We start from the raw sequence: 19,731 nt of genomic DNA on the forward strand, positions 1-19,731 counted from the left end.
CTGTGCCCTTTTCTGGATCTTTCATTATCAAGTTTGCTCAACCAGCTGTTAACCATTTTTCGCTTGTTGCATTTTGAAACATTTTATCAAATTGAATGGCCATGCAATGATGGAGGCTGGTCAGGTGTTTTAGCCATTATCCATGCAGTTCATCCAGGCCAGGATGATGAGGATGAGGATTATTATTATTATTATATACACAAAAATGACAGTATACACAGCAAACGAGATAACCATGCTGGATTTCATATCACAAATCACTAGTCGAACACTTCCCAAGCATTTAGGACTGGGTGATGTATCGGCGGATTATGCAAGCAGATCCCAATAAGGTGGCCTTCTGCAGCTGACCAATGGTGATCTTGTCAGCACCAATTGTTTTTAAGTGTTTGCCTAGGTCTTTAAGCACAGCACCCAGTGTGCCGAGTACCACTGGGACCACCTGCACTGGTTTATGCCAGAGTCTCTACAGTTCTGTTCTCAAGTCCTGATATCTGGTGACTTTTTCAAGTTGTTTCTCGTCGATTCTGCTGTCACCAGGTATGGCAATGTCGCTGAGCCACACTTTTTTCTTCTCCACAATTGTGATATCTGGGGTATTGTGTTCTAAAACTTTGCCAGTCTGTATTCAGAAGTCCCACAGCAGTTTTGCATGCTCATTTTCGACCAGTTTTTCAGGCTTATGATCCCACCAGTTATTTGCTACAGGCAGATGGTAGTTGTGACACAAGTTCCAGTGGACCATCTGAGCAACTGTGTTGTGACGTTGTTTGTAGTCAATTTGAGCTATTGTCTTGCAACAGCTCAGTATGTGGTCAATGGTTTCATCCGCTTCTTTGCAGAGTCTGCATTTGGGGTCATCAGCAGATTTTTATATTCTGGCTTTGATTACATTTGTTCTGATGGCTTGTTCTTGGGCTGCAAGAATCAGGCCTTCTGTCTCTTTCTTCAATGTTCCGTTGGTCAGCCATAACCAGGTCTTTTCCTTATCTACTTTTCCTTTTGATGGAACTGTCCATGAAGTGCTTTATTACACCAACTGTCAGCCCGAGTTTGCATCACTGTTTTCCTATATTGATTCTTGGTTTGCTGCACTTTGAACAGCTTCCTCTTGTTGACTTCCATCAAAGCTGGTTCAACACTGTCTTTCACATAATCTGCCAGAGCATGCTTCCCTTCTTCAACTGTCTGCTTCACTTGCAAAAGTCCTCTGCCTCCTGCTTTTCTGGGCAAATATAGCCTGTCAACATCACTACGTGGGTGCAATGCATGGTGTATGGTCATCAGTTTTCTTGTTTTCCTATCCAGGCTGTCCAGCTCTGCCTGTGTCCAGTTCACGATCCCAGCAGTATATCTGATGACGGGTATGGCCCAAGTATTTATAGCCTTGATGGTGTTACCGCCATTCAGTTTGCTTTTTACAAGTTTCCTGACCCTTTGTGTGTATTCTTTGCTGACCACATTTTTCACTTGCCCGTGCTTGATGCTGTCCAGCTGCAGTATGCCCAGGTATTTGTAGGCTTCGGGTTGCTGGCACTTGATGATTTGTCCATTGGGCATTTCAATTCCATCACTGTCTACGATCTTCCCTTTCTTCAGTGCCACTGTGGCGCATTTGTTCAGTCCGAACTCCATGCTGATGTCAGTGCTGAAAATTTGAACTGTATTGGTCAGTGATTGGATCTCAATTTCCAATTTTCCATATAGCTTCAGGTCATCCATGTACAGCAGGTGAGAGATTTTCTGTGAGTTTTTAGCAGTTTGATAACCCAGGTTAGTTTTCTGTAAAATTGTTGACAGGGGAGTCATGGCAATGATGAACAACAGAGGTGACAAAGAATCACCCTGGAAAATCCCTCTTTTGATGCTGACCAGTCCGTAGCTTTCACTTCCAATAAACAGTTCTGTTTTCCAGGACTTCATCGCATTTGCAATGAAAGTACCAATGCACTTGCATATTCTAATGACGTCCAGGCACCTGATGATCCAGCTGTGCAGTAGTGAATCAAATGCTTTCTTGTAATCAATCCAAGTTGTATGCAGATTTGTTTTCAGCTTTTGCAGTTCTCTAGAATCAGTTTGTCAATCAGGAGCTGATCCTTTGTGCCTCTGCTTCCTCGTTTGTTTCCTTTCTGCTCTACTGGCAAGATGTTATTCGCTTCTAGGTAGTCCTGGATACTGTCAGCTATAATGCTGGTCAGCAGCATGAACATGATTGGCAGACACATTATTGGCCTGTAGTCTGCAGGCCAATAACGTGTCCTTTTGTTGGATCCTCCTGTATCAAATAGGTTTTTCCAGCTGTTAACCATTCACTGATGTTTCCTGTCTGCAGCATCTCATTGAATTGTTTGGCCATTTTTCCATGCAGGCTGGTCAGGTATTTGAGCCAACAGCCATGCAATTGATCATTGCCAGGTGATGTCCAGTTCTTGACTTTTTTCACTCTGTTGCTTATCATTTCAGTAGTTATTTTCAGTTGGTCCATTTTGTTCTTGGATAATTTCGTCTCAAAATCTCTGCTCCATCCAGCATTTTTGTTGTAACATTTCTCAGTCTGCCACAGGTCTTTCCAAAACTGAGTAGTTGCCATTTTCTCAGGTTTTTCCATTTTCATATCCCCCATCTGATTCAGACTCTGATAGAACCGTCTTTGGTCTGATTGATTTTGTTTGTACTGGATGACTCTGGCTTCGTATCTTTCAATTTTTCTTGCTGTCGCTGTTATCTGCTGCTTCACAATTTCCAATGCTTCAACAATTTTTCTTGTGCTGAGTCCGTATTTTTTTATCAGATCTTTCCTGATCTTGCTGTTCTTCAGCTTTTTCTCCTGCAAATTCTTCAGGTTGCTTGCATCTGCTCGCAGACTCCTGATTTTCAGCTCCAACCTGATTTTCCATTGCGGTTTTCCAGTCAATTTTCTAGGGGGGCTGCAGCTGTTGAATCCCCAGTTCTTCTGTTACTATGACTGCTGTACTGTAGGCAAGCTGATTTGTTTGTTCAATTGATGTTACTGCAAGTGCATAGTTCACATCTATCATCAATGGCACCAAATGTTTTCTAGACATAGTCTTGAATGTTGGAAGCCTTCTTCTTTCTACATTTGTTGCAGCATGTGCCAAGATTTTAGCTTTCAGTTCTTGCTGCCTCACATTGAGTACTCCTGGTGTGTCAATGATGACTTCAGACCCTTGCTGATCCTGATCTTGCAAAATATCCGCATTTTCTTCGAATTCAGACTGTTCAGTTGCTCCAGATGTTATTGGAGTATTTTCTGCTGCCACTTCAGCAGACTGCTGTTGAGCAGTCTGTGTTCCCGTTTCACAATTTTTCCATATTTCTTCAAGTTCAACTTCACTGAGCACTTTGTTCCGAGTGATGAATCGTCGCTGATCGGCTAATCGTAATTCAGTTATCCTTGAGTCTGGGTATTTTTGTTTCCAGGATTATTATTATTACTATTATTGGTTAATCTTTAGTGAGATTCACAGCCTTTGAAGCTGGTTAATAGCCCAGCAGCTCAAGTCCTAACCAAGGACCTAGGAACTGTTAATGTATCGTCGGAGGATGTAAGCTGTTCCGAGTAAGGTGGTTTTTTGTAGAGTCAAAATGTTCAAGTCCGGCAAATTTAGAATTTCTAAATAGCGGGGTAGCCCTTTGGGTATTGCTCCAAGGGCTCCAATTACAATCGGGACAATACACGATTTCTTTTTCCACAGTCGCTCAACTTCAATTTGCAAGTCCCGGTACTTTGTGATTTTTTCTTGCTGCTTATCTTCAATCCGTGCATCACCAGTTATTGCAATGTCAATGAACCATACTTTTTTCTTTTCAACTATTGTTATGTCAGGTGTATTGTGGACCAAGTGCCTGTCAGTCTGAATCCTAAAGTCCCACAAGATCTTGAGTTTCTCATTCTCTAAAACTTTCTCAACCTGATGTTCCCAGTGGTTTTTGCTGTATTCAAATCCAAACGTCTGGCACAATTTCCAGTGAATGATCTTAGCAACACGGTCATGGCATTGTAGGTAGTCAGTTTGTGAAATTTTGCTGCATCCACTGATCAGGTGGTTGACTGTCTCATCTTTCTCATTGCAGAGCTGGCATTTGCTGTTGGTGGTAACATGTTGAATTTTTGCCTTCATGCAGTTTGTGGCTAGGGCTTGTTCTTGAGCTGCCAAAATAAAGCTTTCAGTTTCTTTTTTCAGTACTCCTGATCTTAACCAGTTCCAAGTTAGTTTCTGGTCAGCTTTGCCTTCAATACTTTTCAAGTATTGGCCGTGCAGAGCTGTTTTTCCAATTTTCAGCTCGCTGCTCAATTACTTCTTTCTTATATTCTGCTTTTGTTTTAGTTGTCTTTAAAAAGCCTCCTTTATTTACTTCCTTAATCATTGGTTCTTCACTTTTCTGGATGTCATTCAAGCTGCGTTTTTCTTCTTCCACAGTCTGCTTTACTTGTAGGAGTCCTCGACCACCCTCTGCTCTTGGTAAATATAATCGGTCAACATCACTTTTAGGGTGCAAGGCATGATTCATTGTCATAAGCTTCCTTGTTTTTCTGTCCAAATTGTCTAACTCCATCTGGGTCCAGTCAATTATTCCTGCAGAGTATCTAATCACAGGTATAGCCCAGGTATTTATGGCTTTTATGATGTTTCCTCCACTCAATTTGGACATTAATATCTTACGAATTCGCTGAATGTACTTGGCTGAAGTTAATTCCTTGACTTTATTATGCATTAAGTCAGAGGCTTCTAAAATCCCCAAGTACTTGTAGCCTTCTTCTGATTTTACTGCCTTTATCATTTCTTCATTTTCTAGTTCTATTCCATCCTCTTCTATGATCTTACCTGCTTTGGTTGCTATTGTTGCACATTTGTCAATTCCAAACTGCATACCGATGTCTTGGCTGAATTCTTTTGTGTTTTCAATTAATAAATTCAGTTCAGCTTTTGTTTTACCAAACAGCTTCAAATCATCCATGTACATCAAGTGCGAGATTTTCAGTCCTTTCTTTGCAAGTTCATATCCACAGTTCATCTTCTTCAAAATGATTGTCAGTGGTAGCATTGAGAGTATAAAAAGTAGGGGTGAAAGGGAATCACCCTGGAAAATGCCTCGTTTAATTTCAACTTCACCCAGTTCTTCTTCATTAGCCATAAGTTTCGTTTTCCAGAGGTTTATTGAAGATTCCATGAATTTTTGTCTGTTGCTGCTGATGCCTAAGATTTCCAGGCATTTCTTGATCCAGCTATGGGGAACTGAATTAAACGCTTTCTTATAGTCTATCCAAGCCATGAACAGGTTGCTTCGTCTTTTCTTTGAGTTCTTTAGGATTAGCTTGTCAATCAGCAATTGATCCTTTGTTCCTCTTGAGTTTTTGCAGCATCCTTTCTGTTCTACAGGAAGCAAGTTATTTCTTTCCAGGTATCCATAGATTTGGTTTGCAATGATACCAGTAAGAAGCTTGTATGTTGTTGGCAAACAGGTGATTGGCCTATAGTTTCCAGGTCCTTTCCTTTTTCTTTATCTTTTTGGATCAAAAATGTCCTTCCAGTTGTCATCCATTCATCATTTTCGGGTGTTTTTAGGATCTGGTTCATCTGGGTTGCCAATCTTTTGTGCACACTTGTAAGTGCCTTTAACCAGGAGCCATGCAGCTCATCCGGTCCAGGTGCACTCCAGTTCTTCACTTTTCTTGACTGTCTTTGTACCATTGCTTTTGTTATTTTCACGTCTTCCATTTTATGCACTTTAATAGAGTCCTCAACCTGTTTGATCTATTTTGCATTTCTGTTGTGCTTCTTGTTGTTTTCCCACAAATTATTATTATTATTATTATTATTATTATTATTATTATTATTATTATTATCTTTTCTAGTACCTTCCTGGGTATTGATGTTAGCTGTTGGGTCTGTAGTTTCCTGGATCTGTTCCCCCCCCCCCCTTTTTTTTTAATAGATGAAAACCACATCAGCTCTTTTCCAGTCTTCTGGTAGTTCTCCAGTGCTCCAGGATTTTTGAAAGATGTGGTACAGTGGTTCTGAGATGACATCTGCCAGCTCCTTTAGAACTCTGGGATGTAATCCATCAGGTCCCAGTGATTTGTATTCATCAAGATCAGACAGCTATTCTCTTAACTTTTTTTTGTTGTTGTTTATTTTAACTTTTATTTCTAGTCTGTCTTTTACAGTTAGGTTTTGGTAGGTTGTGTTATAGTTTCTTTTTGTGTGAAGACTGATACAAAGAATGAGTTTTAATTTGTAATAGTGTGATTGTTTTAATGCTTTAATGTCCCTGTTTATGCTAACTAAATTTCAGATACAAAAAATGAGCTATAGTTAATACATAATTTAGCTCAGCACATTTCAAGAAAAAATATTCTTTGTTAACAACATGTTATAAGGATGCCTGCTGGCAGGAGCTATGTTCAGATGTTAATAAGAATATTTGCCTTATTTTGTGAGCTGCACCAAGTAGTTTCATCCTTGTTATCATTTACTGCACTTTCATCACATAATTTGTATGTGGAAACAGTACTTCATTTAAGAGTTTTATCCATGCTATAGTATTTGTTTTATTTTATCCACTAAGACACTAAATAAAATAAATTGCCAGCGTAGACACAGTTCCACTGGACCAATTCCAGAAAATACAAAATTAAGAAACAGAAACATCAGGCTTAAAAATTTAGGACAGCCAGCCTTGGTTGAAGTCCAGGCACAAGGACCAAAAAGTCACAAAATATTGACCCAAAGTCATTTCAGAAATAAAAACCTGCACTCTACGTCAAAGTATACTTTAACTAAGCTAAATCTTGTGCTTTGCCATAGTGAGCCAAATACTAACCGCCAGGGTGGTATTCATACAATACACAAGTTTTCAAAGAAATTGACTAATTTGTGGTTGATTGTATCACGGGACCCCAGGTGTAGATCTGATAGATGAAGAAGTATTAGGCTTTAACAAAGAATTGGTTTTGTTTACAAATGAGTCCCTGCCAATCAGTATCACTGGTCAACTAAAGATGAAAGCTGATTATTAGAAGAATTAGGGAGAGGGGCTCTTTAGGCTGCAACCTTGAGTTCAAGGCAGGGCAACGCTTCTTAGATATTGAGAGGCTTTCAAAAAGAGTTTTGTTTTTGCAACAAGAATCCTTGGCATCTATTCTAATGACTCTTGGGGAGTTATCATTTGTAATTAAATTTATATATTGAAATTAGTGGTTATTTATAAATAAATTGGAACTAAAATATCATTATGATGTAATATAATCAGTTGGCTGACTTTGGGCTAGTCTCTCTTTTTCTGTCTCTCAGCCTAACCCACCTCACAGGGTTGTTGTGGGGAAAATAGGACTGCCTTCATTCAATCTCTAGAAAAGAAAATCCCTTGACTCCATAGATTTAGAAAAAAAGTACTTTTACTAGGACAGAACTGAATACAGCAGAAGCCAGGCAAGATCTGAAACAAAAATGCATGAAGAATAAAATTGAAACAAGCACCAGAGTCCACCCCACCAGTAACCAGGTAACAAGAGTTTAATCATTGGCCAAGAAGATGTTTTGGAAAAGTGTCTGGTTCAGGTGCATTTCTCCCCCTCTTTGCATTCCAATGCCAAGATGGTTGGCCTTGGAAATGTTTTTTTTTCCCAAATTTTTTTTTATTTTTTTTTTAAACATAAAACATAAATACATCTTTTTAGAGCAAGGGTTTGATCTGGCATAAACTGAGTATAATTGTTCACATTCCCTCAATCAATTTTGTTCCAAATTTTATCCATTTACATCTTTAAAAAAAAGAAAAAAAATCTTATTCTAAACATTTATCATTCTACTATTACACCCAAAATTCTAAACATTAAACACCGTTCTAAATCTTTATCATTTTAACAATCAATATTTCATATATATTCCTCAATCCTAAAACCCATTACCTCAAATCTATATTTTACTTCTCTTAAATGACATCTAATATCCATAATCTTAACAAAAAGTATTTTCCTCCTCTCTTAAAGTCATTTCATAAATAATCAACATTTCCTTCTATAATTTGTTACTTCCACAATACTTTATTTTTTTTACTTCAAGTTTATTTTCATATTTTATTGAATCAAATTTTTAACTGGTTCATAGTTTAAATAAATATTTCCCAGCTGTATTTTCCAATACTCCTGTCTGTATTTATTTAAACTGGTTCACAGTTTAGCTACTATTCTCCAGTAAAATCTCTTCCACTTCCTCCTAAATTTATTTTTTAGCTGGTTTGCATCTTAATCAGCTGCTTTCCAGCAATGCTTTCCTCCACTCCTTACCTTAATTATTTTAGCTGGTTCACAGTATAATTTTAACTGCATACCAACCTTCTCCTTAACTCCTCCTAAATCTATTATAAAACTGGTTCACAACTCAAGTAGTGCCTTCCAGCAATGCTTTCCTTCACTCCTACCCCTATTTTTAACTGTTTCACAACTTTATTTCAATTGATCCCCAGGTCTCCTCCACTCCTAACTTTTTATTTTTGGCTAGTTCACAGTTTTGCTTTAACTGTTACCCAGCGTATGCTTTCCTCCACTCCTAACTCAGTATTTTGGCTGGTTCACAGCTTTGCTTTAACTGTTTTCCAGCACATGCTTTCCTCCACTCCTAACTCTTATTTTTATTTTTAACTGGTTCCTAATTTACTTTAACTGTTCTCCAGTATGATGCTTTCCTCCACTCCTACCTTATTTGTAAAACTGGGTCACGGCTTTGCTTTCACTGATCTCCAGAAACATGCTTTCCTCCATTCCTAAATTCATTTATTTAACTAATTCATAACATTTATCTCTTATTCAGTTGTCTAGCTCCAAATTACTTTGGAATATGTTACCAATATTGTTTTCCAATCTATTCTCCTCCATATCTCTTACCAATTTAAGATAAAAGTATATTTCAATAAATATCTTATCTCCTATTCTCTCTTAAGTTTTCTCCCATTCCATGCTTATTTCTTATTTTCAATAGGAAACATTTGAAACACTTTAAAATCAATTTTTTTATGGCTCTTAATTCTATAAATAATTCTTTTTAACATCCAACACCTTTAAAGGTAAACATTTTCTTTCAGATTATTAAATCTGTAGGTAGTGCTATTTAAAAATTCAAAGTTTAAAAAAGGCATTAGAACATCCAAAAATCATGTTTTTCTTCAATCATTTATGCTCTTATTTCTTAATCAAATTGTTTATATATTTATATGAGAATAATAATAGAAAAAAGGAGAGAGTAATAGCAATAATAATAATAATAATTACAATAAAAGAAATATAAAAAAATAAGGCAACACTAAAAAAAGGAAAAGAAAAAAGGAAGAGAGTAGAAATATAACAAAAGAAGTCAAATGGATTAAAAAAGAAAATAGAGAGGGGAAAAGAAACAAAGAGAAAGATACTAAAAGAAAGAAATAGAGAGCATAGAGAAGAAAAAGAAAAAAAAGTATCTCCTAGCATTATTCAACCACCCAGAAACCGTTACATTCATTTAAATCAAAATATAATATTTTTTTGTCTTGTTACATAATATATTCCATTATTCCTTTCTCCAGTCTGTCCAAATATGTATCTTGTCCATTTCAATGTCATCAAAGTTATGAGTACTACAAAGTTAATTCTGAAGCTATTCCATATATGGTATCATCATGTCCTTCTTCTATTGCCACACCCTTCTTTTGTTGCCCCATTTATTAGTTCAGTTTTCATTGTTCCATTTAATTTCTTCTTTCTAATCTTCAATAAATCCTCCAGTGAACAGATTATGTATCCTAAGTCAAGTTCTCTAAGTCTTTTCCTCAAAATAGTCAAGTTTAAATAACAAGCAACAAAGTTTCTCTTTTCAAGTAACAAGCAGCCTGGAATTTAGACTTTCACTTTTCAGCTGGCAACCATTTTTTCCGTCTCCGTTTGTCTTTTTCCTTTGCTTTTGAAGGCATAATTATTTCCTCTTCTCCGTCCTCTCTCCCAAACATAGTCCAATCTCATTTATCCACCAAAAAGTAAAGTTGGCGCCGCGGGGATACAGACGGGGAATTAGTGGGCTCTTCGGAGCCCCGCAAAAACCCCATCTGTCAAGCCCCCGCCGGTAGGTTTTTGGACCTACCCTGTCCTGTAGGGACAGGGGGATAGACAGGGACCCCTCGGATGGCCGAGAGGAATGGGCAGGTTCCTCAGGGCCGGAGGCTTGCCCTCTGCACCGGCAGCGGTGGAACGGCGGCCATGGTGGCTGCCCTGAGACCGCAGCAACCGGGATACAAGAATGCACAGGAGGAGAAGAGGAGAAGCGGAGAGCGGAGCCGGGAGTTTGCATGCCAGGTGAGTGGACATCAACCCAGGCAGGAACTGCCCACAAATGCTGAATTACAATTAGTCTGCCCCAGCCTTAACAGCGGCTGAGAACTATTGGGACACAAAGACAAAAGACCTGTTGGTGGATAACATAAATTACTGACTTTTTGGAAATGTTTGATTACAGATCTGGCCTTGGAAATGTTAAACAGCTCTCTGAGTCCAAGCTTCATTGATCTGCGCACCTTCCGCCGCGCCTTAAAGACCTTACTATTTCACCAGGCCGGCCTGGCCTAATTTTCCCCCTCTTTTATAAAAGATTTTTAAAATTTTAAATATTTTAAATATTTTAAATATTTTTTAGTATTTATATATTCAATTTTAAATTGGTTTTAAAAGTTTGGGGTTTTAAATTTGTCGGGGCCAAAATTATTTAATTTGATTTTATTCTATTTTTTAAATTTTGTATTGTATGTGTTTTTATTGTTTGGCTGTGCACCGCCCTGAGTCCTTCGGGAGTAGGGCGGTATAGAAATCTAATAAATAATAATAATAATAATAATTGAAATTCTGTTTCCACCTCCAGTACACTTCCCCTCCCAGATACCCAGTGCTCCCCCCTGCCCACTGTTTCCATGGCAGTGGGCAGTAAGCTTGAATGAAAGCAGCTGACAAAATGAGTTACAACAGGGAAGTGGGATGCAAGAGTTCCAAGAAAGTGATAAGGTGACAGAGTCAGCAGAAGAGAATTACCGAGAGAACTTCAAATTGATGTTGATGTATTAATAAGTTTGGATTTAGTTTATATATGTGTGTGTATGTTATAGACACGCACACACACACATACATACACATTTATGTATAGATATGAATGTATGTATGTGTATGTATGTAGTGGGTAGATATGTATAACTTTCACATACTCAAACTGTTTATTCTCATCATCAAGCACGTTCACTGTTGCTAGAGTCCCAAAATTCTTTCTCTGAGTCACATTATGACTAATGAGATTTTCCTAATATAAACAACTGGTCAAGGAATGCATCCAAAGAATGATGGGAAGGTCTCTCTGCCTTCTTAGGCTGTTCTAAATGTTCTTTTTATTTCATATTTTAACTTTGATTCATTTTCTTGCTCCCTGGACTGCTTCTCTTAAACCTTCCCTTCCAGAAATTTACTAAAACAGGGGAAAATCTGTAGAACACACTGGTCTACAAATTTTGGGAAATTTTGACCTCCGAGATAAAATGTGTTAATTTTACATATTTGATTAGATGAATTAGAAAAGAGGTGATAAAGGTGCTGGTTGGGTAAAGTTTTCAAGATATTTTACAATAAATATTTATACATGGGTGAGTATATTTGCCTACAAGGGAGGAAGGTATCTAATGATCATGATGCCTCATAACATCTCAACAAAGTATGGTAGAACAATGAAACTGGTATCACATGGAAGTGTATAAATTTACACAAATTTCTTCACTTTGAGAATAGCAAGGGGGATGGCTATGAAAAACATGTGGAAAATTTGCTTAGGTCTTATAAAGCACTTGGTGCAAACATGTCACTGAAAATTCACTTTTTACACTCACATTTAGGCTATTTCCTTTTGAACTGTGGGGCAGTGAGTGATGAGCATGGGGAAAGATTCCACCAGGATATCGCAGGCATGGAGAAATGATACCAAAGGAAATGGAGTCTGTTCATGCTTGCCAATTATTGCTGGAATCTCCCCAGGGATGATCTTTACTGCAGTTCACAAGAGAAAAGCCAAAAAGCGCAGTTTAGATACCAAATAAAGATGGAATCTGATGTTAGAGCTTGTCAGTTTTTCATGCAGGGTTTTCTGGAACACTGACAGCATGAAAATGTTACATGAAAAACCAATAAATGAATGGAAAGTTATGTTATTGATATCAATAAAAAGATAAACTTATAATGATTGTTGTGGCACCATTCTCATTGCTATATCACATTTTGCAGAAAAGTTATCGAGCATAATCGCACATCCCCCTTGTAATTTTGAATTATTTTGATGCAATTTTGACCTGAAGCTGTATCTTGGAAACTGGAGCCAATTAATACTCAAGACTTAATTTTCCTTTATTAGTGACCCAATTCTGGTAGAATTAAGCTGCTTTCATTTCAAAGCTTTCTCCTTGTAGACCAGTGAAATCAGTGTAGGTTCTTATTGCTATTAAATACTGACATAAAATTATTCATTTAATATATTTTTATCCTGCCTTTATTATTTTTACAAATAACTCCATGCAGTGAATTCTCCATTAGAAAAAAGGAGAAACCCTGATGTCACTTGGGACTTGAAGCAACAACTATCAAGCTATTATTTTCCAAAAATAATCTAAAATAAGACTTGGCATAAATCTCTTCCCAGATGTTGTATATTTACCAATCAAACTCTATCCTCTTTTCCCTAGTCAACTAAAGTTTTTTTTTAAGAAAAGGACTACATTTGCCTTATATGGATTAAACTTTGCATTATATTTATTTCCAAGTTTATTTGCTTTGTTCATTTACTTTTATTAGATTCATATTTCAGCAATGTCTTATACTCCTTTAATTAGTAAAAATGGTAAATGCTGAGATCAAGGGAAGTCACCCCTTTCCTTTAAGAAGTGAACAGTTACAAAGGGCATATTTTACTTTAATGTGCTTACAAGATTAATATTCCACTAGTCTCATTTACATATAATACTAAGCCATATTATGGTATGAAATAAAGTTTCCTTTAGGTTAAGCTCATCTCTTAGATTGATCCATGTGGCTTTCTTGGCAATTACATAAAATGGTTTCCAATTGTCTTCTTCTAGGACAATGATAATTAAATTAATCATTTAATGATCTAACTCAGGGGTGTCAAACTTGTGTTGTTACAGCGGCGTCACGTGACGTATTGTGACTATTTCCCCTTTCCCTAAACCAGACATGGGCGTGGCCAGCGCGTGATGCATCCGGCCCGCGGGCAGCAAGTTTGAGAGCCCTGATCAACTTATTGTCCAGTGACATCATTTAAATCTCACTTCCAAAGTACTAACCAGTCAAAACTTTGCATAGCTTTTTGAGATCATTAACTATGTATTACAACTTTACACCTTGACTATGTTACAGATGAAAATACCTAACCTGATATCTGTAAATATGTGTGCTTGTTTATATGTCATTGTGTGATGTCATTGTGTCACTTACCATTGGTTAGTACTTACCATTAGCCCCACCTTCTCTGTATATAAGTTCTTGCTCCTCCCAGATTAGTGTCTGTCTAATTGTGTTCCTGAGGAAGAAAAGAAATAAATATTACTATTACAAGAAAGTCTACAGTCTCTTATATATGGGCCTAACCAGGATAACCAAACTAGCAACAAATTGGTAGCAAGAGGATGGTTTGGTAGGCCCAACCGAACATAAAGATGCAAGACTCACATAACGACAAAAGAAGACCTGCCACCAGATACATAACGAAAAGAATGGCAGCTCAACTAACTCCTGACAAATATACACCACTTGAAAATATTAAGAAACAAACGCAATTACAAGAAAATGAACTGCTAACACCAAACAAAGAAGATGAGGTAAAAAGAAAAATACTAGAATTAATAGAAACAACTACAGCTGAATCAAATCTGCTTGTGAAAATCCGCAGCATAATAAATGACCACGGAACAGCAGCAGATAACGAAAATAACAAACAAGAAAACTGCAAGGTAAGAAATTCAACCCCTGACTTCAAAAATGACACCAAAAATGGCGACAGCTTCCCGCCTTTTTCATGGCAGCCATCTTACCCACCTAATACCTCTAAAATGCCTGACCAATTACTAAAAGAATTCCAAACCTCAAACTACGAAATAAAAAACAAAACCTACCAAGAAGATGATTACCCGAGTCCAAAAACAAATAAAAAACAATTATTTAAACAAAACAAAGCTCAACCTACTGAAGTAGAAATAGACAATGCTATACAGGTGCTAACTGCAGCACTCGGGACTAAACTAACAATACCAAACAAACAACCAGAAAATGAAATAGAAAATTCTAAACTACCATCTACCAAAGGCCAAAAAGAAATAGACTGTCTAAAGAAAGGCCTAGCCACCCGAAGAAAGACAAGCTGGCAATCATACTTACCTACTGAAGAGCAGCTCCCTGAACAATCCGGCTCCATTGGCAATGGCGGCCCGCCTCAAGCTCCACTTACTGACGACCTCAGAGAAGACTCCCAGATGAGCAGAGCAGCACCCCAGGCATTCTTCAGTCACCAGAGGCCCTCCGGAAACAAAGCAGAGCAACAGAAGGCCGTCTGGGACTTCACCCCAGGAGCTGCAGACACAGGAACCTCCCTCATCGACTGCTGGAGAAAAATGAGGACTGAGCATGCCCAGAACGAGCCTGCAAAGAAAGAAGAAGGAAACATAAATACAAGTCAGCGCAACATAGAGATAAGTAAATACAGACATACATCTACCATACCCAGGCCTTATTGTGAGTATGCTAAGGTCTTAAATCATGGACAGCTACTAAACATGAATAACACCTCACTACACTCAGGGACAATACCTCCAGACTTTATAAAATTGAAATTAGATGGAAGCAACTTAATGGAATGGGATCAGTGTTTACAGATTGTATATATGAAAGAAAATGTTTTATTTTTTATTGATAACCCACCAAATAAGCCTTGGACCTATGAAATAGACTGCCTCCACCACAAAGCATACTATATGTTAATTGTTTCTATTTCCCCAAGTATACTCCCCAGTATAGAGCATAATTTAACTGTATTTGAAGTATATCAAAAATTATTCAGACTGTTCTATAGCAAAAATGTAGCCACTACCACAAAAATCTCTAGGGAATTCTATTCTGCCAAACTAAAACATGATACATCCATGAGTGAGCATATCTTGAATTTGAACGCTGTAAGAGCAGACCTTATTCAAAGGGGAGAAACCATTTCTGACAACACCATGAAAAGCATTATAATTAACTCACTAGATCACAGCTGGGATAACTACATTACACTAATAGATAACCTAAGTATAGAGCAAATTACTTTAGAAAACCTTACCAATAAGCTTATTACTGAAGATAGACTTAGAAGAGAGCGATATACACAACAAAGAGGAGGTAGAAATCAAAGAAGGACTGATTTCAGGGCCAGAGACAGATACCCACATGAATGTCTCACATGTGGATCTGAAAGACATCAGAGTAGAGACTGTCCCAAGAATATAGGATACAGTGACTCATATAAACACAAGGATAGAAGAATACACTTTTTAGACAGAACCTCCCCAGATTACAGGTATAAGAGAAGAGAATCACCACACTCTAGAGAAAGACAAACATACAGAAATAACCCTAGAGAAAATAAGAAAGGATCACTATATGGAATAAGAAATAATAACACTTTGATATCTGATTCACTTAACACCTGGCTCATAGATTCAGGAGCCACATGCCATACAACTCATAATAGAGAAATATTAAGTAACTTCACTGAAAAGAAATATTATATTAAAGTAGCAAACCAAAATAGAGTCCTAGTGAGAGGAATAGGAGACACGCATATAAAAGGTATAGGAAAAATAGAGGGGGTACTATTTGTGCCCGAAATTCCAAATAACATATTGGCAACCCTAAAGTTAAGCATAGACAATGCAATAGAAACCACTTTCAGAGGTGGAAAGGTATTCATGACTAAGAACAACAGAAACATAGGTAAACTATTTACAAATGATGGACTAACATACCTACTGCCACAAGATAACGAACTAGTCTATGCAAACTATCAATTAAGAAACAAAAAACCAAATTCAGATAGCCATGATGAAAATAATGATAAGAATGCATCAAACACTGATACTAATATGTCTGAAAATTTAAACAATGGAAAACCTATTCACGATAATTGTAGTCACTTACTCCACAGAAAGCTAGGACACGCGAGCTTTCCAGTCATACGAAAAATGTTAGAGTGTTCCGAAGATTTAAAAATAAAGAACTGTAAAAATTACTTAGAATGCTCTGTATGCAATTCTTCCAAAATTAAAAACAAGCCAAAACCCAAAAAAGCCACCCGCACCACACAATCAACCTTTCAACTAATTCATATGGATGTAGTAGGCCCATTAAAACCTTCAATTAAATACAAAAAAAGATACTTCCTGACCATAGTCGATGACTATAGTAGATTTGGTTTTGTATACACCCTTAACCACAAAAGTGAGGTTTTCAAAAAATTTAAGGAGTTCTTTAAAATGGTAGAAACACAATACAATACCAAAATCAAACAAATAATGACTGACAGGGGGTCGGAATTCCTATCCAACGAATTTTCAACTTGGCTAAAATCACAAGGAATATTGCACTTTAAATCTTGTCCATTTTCCCCATTCCAAAATGGAGTCTCTGAAAGGAAGAATGGTTTGCTACAAACCATGGTTAAATGTGTGTTAGATGATACTGGTTTAAACCAGTCATTCTGGGCTGAAGCCCTTAATTATTCCAATTACACTATAAATCGCTTATGGTCCAGTACAATCAATAAGACCCCATACGAACTCATGTATGGAAGGAAACCAAAAATTGGGCATTTACACGTATTTGGTGTATCTGCTGATGTATATGTGCCCTCACAGTTAAGGCGCAAAGGAGAGAAAGTATCCAAAAGACTGATATTTATGGGGTACGAATCAGGAACCAAGGGATATCGCTTCATTGATAAAAATAATCACTTCATTGTATCCAGATCTGCCGTGTTTCATGAACACATGAACTGGTCAAAATTACATCTCAATGAAATTTACCCAGAATCAAAAAATATTACACACACGCACGCAAAACATCACACATCAGATACGAACCCCAAATCCACATCTACTAACAGAATCAAATGCCCAGTAATAGTTAATGATGAATGGAAAAAAGGACACCCCACTTTGAAAGTAGATCAATTAACCGAAAAAGAAGCTAAGTATATGCATAGCGATGAACATCCCCAGAATAGGCCCATTAGATCCAATAGGGGCATAATTCCTAAAAGATTAGATGATTACGTACTGTCTATCCAAGCTAAACACCTGACTCCTAACACATATGATGACATACTTAAGCTACCCCTAGAAGAAAAAAGTAAGTGGGAGGAAGCAATGAAAAAAGAGATGGACAGTTTGAGAGAACTAAATGTATATACACCAACAGACCTGCCCACTGAGAAATCCCCTATTGGCACTAGGTGGATCTATAAAATCAAGGAGCTAGAGGATGGTAAATTCCTATACAAAGCCAGGTTGGTGGCTCAAGGCTTTGCCCAAAGATTTCCGGATGACTATGAAGACACTTACTCCCCAACCGTTAGATCAGAAAGCGTGAAAACAGCACTAGTGTTAGCTTCTATCTTAAATCTGGAAGTATATCAATTTGACGTGCAGACAGCCTATCTGCACGCTGATTTAGATAAAGAAATTTATGTGAAAGCACCCCCAGGAAAGGATACAAAAAAGGGAGAAATTTGGCTATTAAACAAGAGCCTTTATGGACTAAAACAGTCCGGTAAGCGGTGGTATGAGTGCTTATCAAAGATACTTAAAAATATGGGTTTTGTAGCTACTTCATCTGATTTTTGTTTTTTCACAAAAAAAAATAATGATTCTATTGAATATGTTTTGATTTATGTTGATGATATATTGTATTTTGGACACGACAAAATTAAATGTGATAATTTCGCTGAACAACTAGGCAAAAATTTCAACTTAAAAATATTAGGAAAGGTAAATAAGTATCTAGGAGTCCAAATTGACAAAACAGATAAGGGGTTCAAATTATCTCAGAAAGACAAGATTATGGAACTCATACAAAAATGTAACTTAATTAATTCAAAAATTTGTGATACTCCTATGTCAACTGATTTTTATAGGAATGTGTATAATGAGTACGAACCATTCAAGGATAACACGTTATATCGATCAATTATTGGGTCCTTATTATACATATCTAATTGGACCAGGCCTGATATCACCCTTGCTGTAAATTTGTTGTCAAGACATGTAAGCAATCCTAACTCATACCACTGGGAAGGAATTAAGAGGATTCTAAAATATCTAAAGTCTAGCATTGATATGTGCTTATTCTTAGAACCATTCATTTCTGAAAAACCAACTTTGACCTGCTACGCTGATGCTGATTGGGCTACTGATTCAAAAACCAGAAAAAGTACTTCTGGATATGTTTTTCTTATAAATGGCTGTGCGGTGCACTGGTACACAGGCAAACAGAATTTAATTGCCACTTCCACAGCGGAAGCCGAATATGTTTGTTTATCCAAAGCGGTCAACAATCTAACTTGGTTCGATGACTTGTTAACCAATGTGTGGGATGAACCTGTTTATCCAATTATTATCAATGAGGACAATAAGGCAGCAATTGATATATCAGCTTCCGAAGCAATAGGTCAACGATCTCGACATATCGATATAAAATATAAACATGTAAGACAACTGTCAAGTATAGGATTTATTAAAGCTATCCATTGCAATACTAGTGAACAAATTGCTGATATCCTCACTAAGCCATTGCCAACCAAACAACATATGTATTTGACTTCCAAACTTGATGTGCATATATAATCTTATTAACCCACCATTAGTTAGGTATTTTAGAGGGGGATTTGTTACAGATGAAAATACCTAACCTGATATCTGTAAATATGTGTGCTTGTTTATATGTCATTGTGTGATGTCATTGTGTCACTTACCATTGGTTAGTACTTACCATTAGCCCCACCTTCTCTGTATATAAGTTCTTGCTCCTCCCAGATTAGTGTCTGTCTAATTGTGTTCCTGAGGAAGAAAAGAAATAAATATTACTATTACAAGAAAGTCTACAGTCTCTTATATATGGGCCTAACCAGGATAACCAAACTAGCAACAGACTACAAGTTAAAACAACGGGACTAGTTGGTTGTGGTTGTGGATGAGTTGGATAAAACTAGTCTGCATGTGTTCTGTTAATCAATTACCACTGGTTTAGTGGTTTGTTTAATCTGCAGTGCAAATAGGCAAGGATAAATTGTCCTCACAGTAATTGAAACTCTTGTTTCTTATGAGGTACTAAACAAATTGTAGCCTATAGTGATATTTAAACATAATTTTCATAACCAACTTTCGACCTGTAATAATTCACACGTATGTGAAATAGGATTTTCAATACTTTACTGTCTGCTTTATTCAATATGTTCAATATATAGGCTAATGCTAGCAGTGCCTATATTCAGTGCCAGCATGTCACTATTAAGTCGATGGGAGCAATATACACAGATGCACTTTTTCTGGGATGAATAGCAGATTTGTTTTAAACAGCATGTAGAATATATATACACATACTGAACATGT

At 37.1% G+C, this 19,731-nt stretch overlaps 1 long non-coding RNA gene and 1 pseudogene across 1 annotated transcript; both read right to left on the reverse strand.

Moving 5' to 3' along the window:
• Positions 1-283: 283 nt before the first annotated feature.
• LOC148112908 (uncharacterized) lies at positions 284-2,213 on the reverse strand (annotated as a pseudogene).
• Positions 2,214-10,728: 8,515 nt separating this feature from the next.
• On the reverse strand, positions 10,729-19,230 carry LOC148112909 (uncharacterized). Its single transcript, XR_015728992.1, has 3 exons — positions 19,112-19,230; positions 14,468-14,728; positions 10,729-13,613 (listed from the first exon to the last, which is right to left on the reverse strand). It is a non-coding gene; the product is annotated as an uncharacterized LOC148112909 (long non-coding RNA).
• Between the last annotated feature and the right edge of the window lie 501 nt (positions 19,231-19,731).

Source organism: Pantherophis guttatus, chromosome 7, assembly GCF_059756535.1.
Source record: "Pantherophis guttatus breed Tessera chromosome 7, ASM5975653v1, whole genome shotgun sequence".
Classification (NCBI taxonomy): domain Eukaryota; kingdom Metazoa; phylum Chordata; class Lepidosauria; order Squamata; family Colubridae; genus Pantherophis; species Pantherophis guttatus.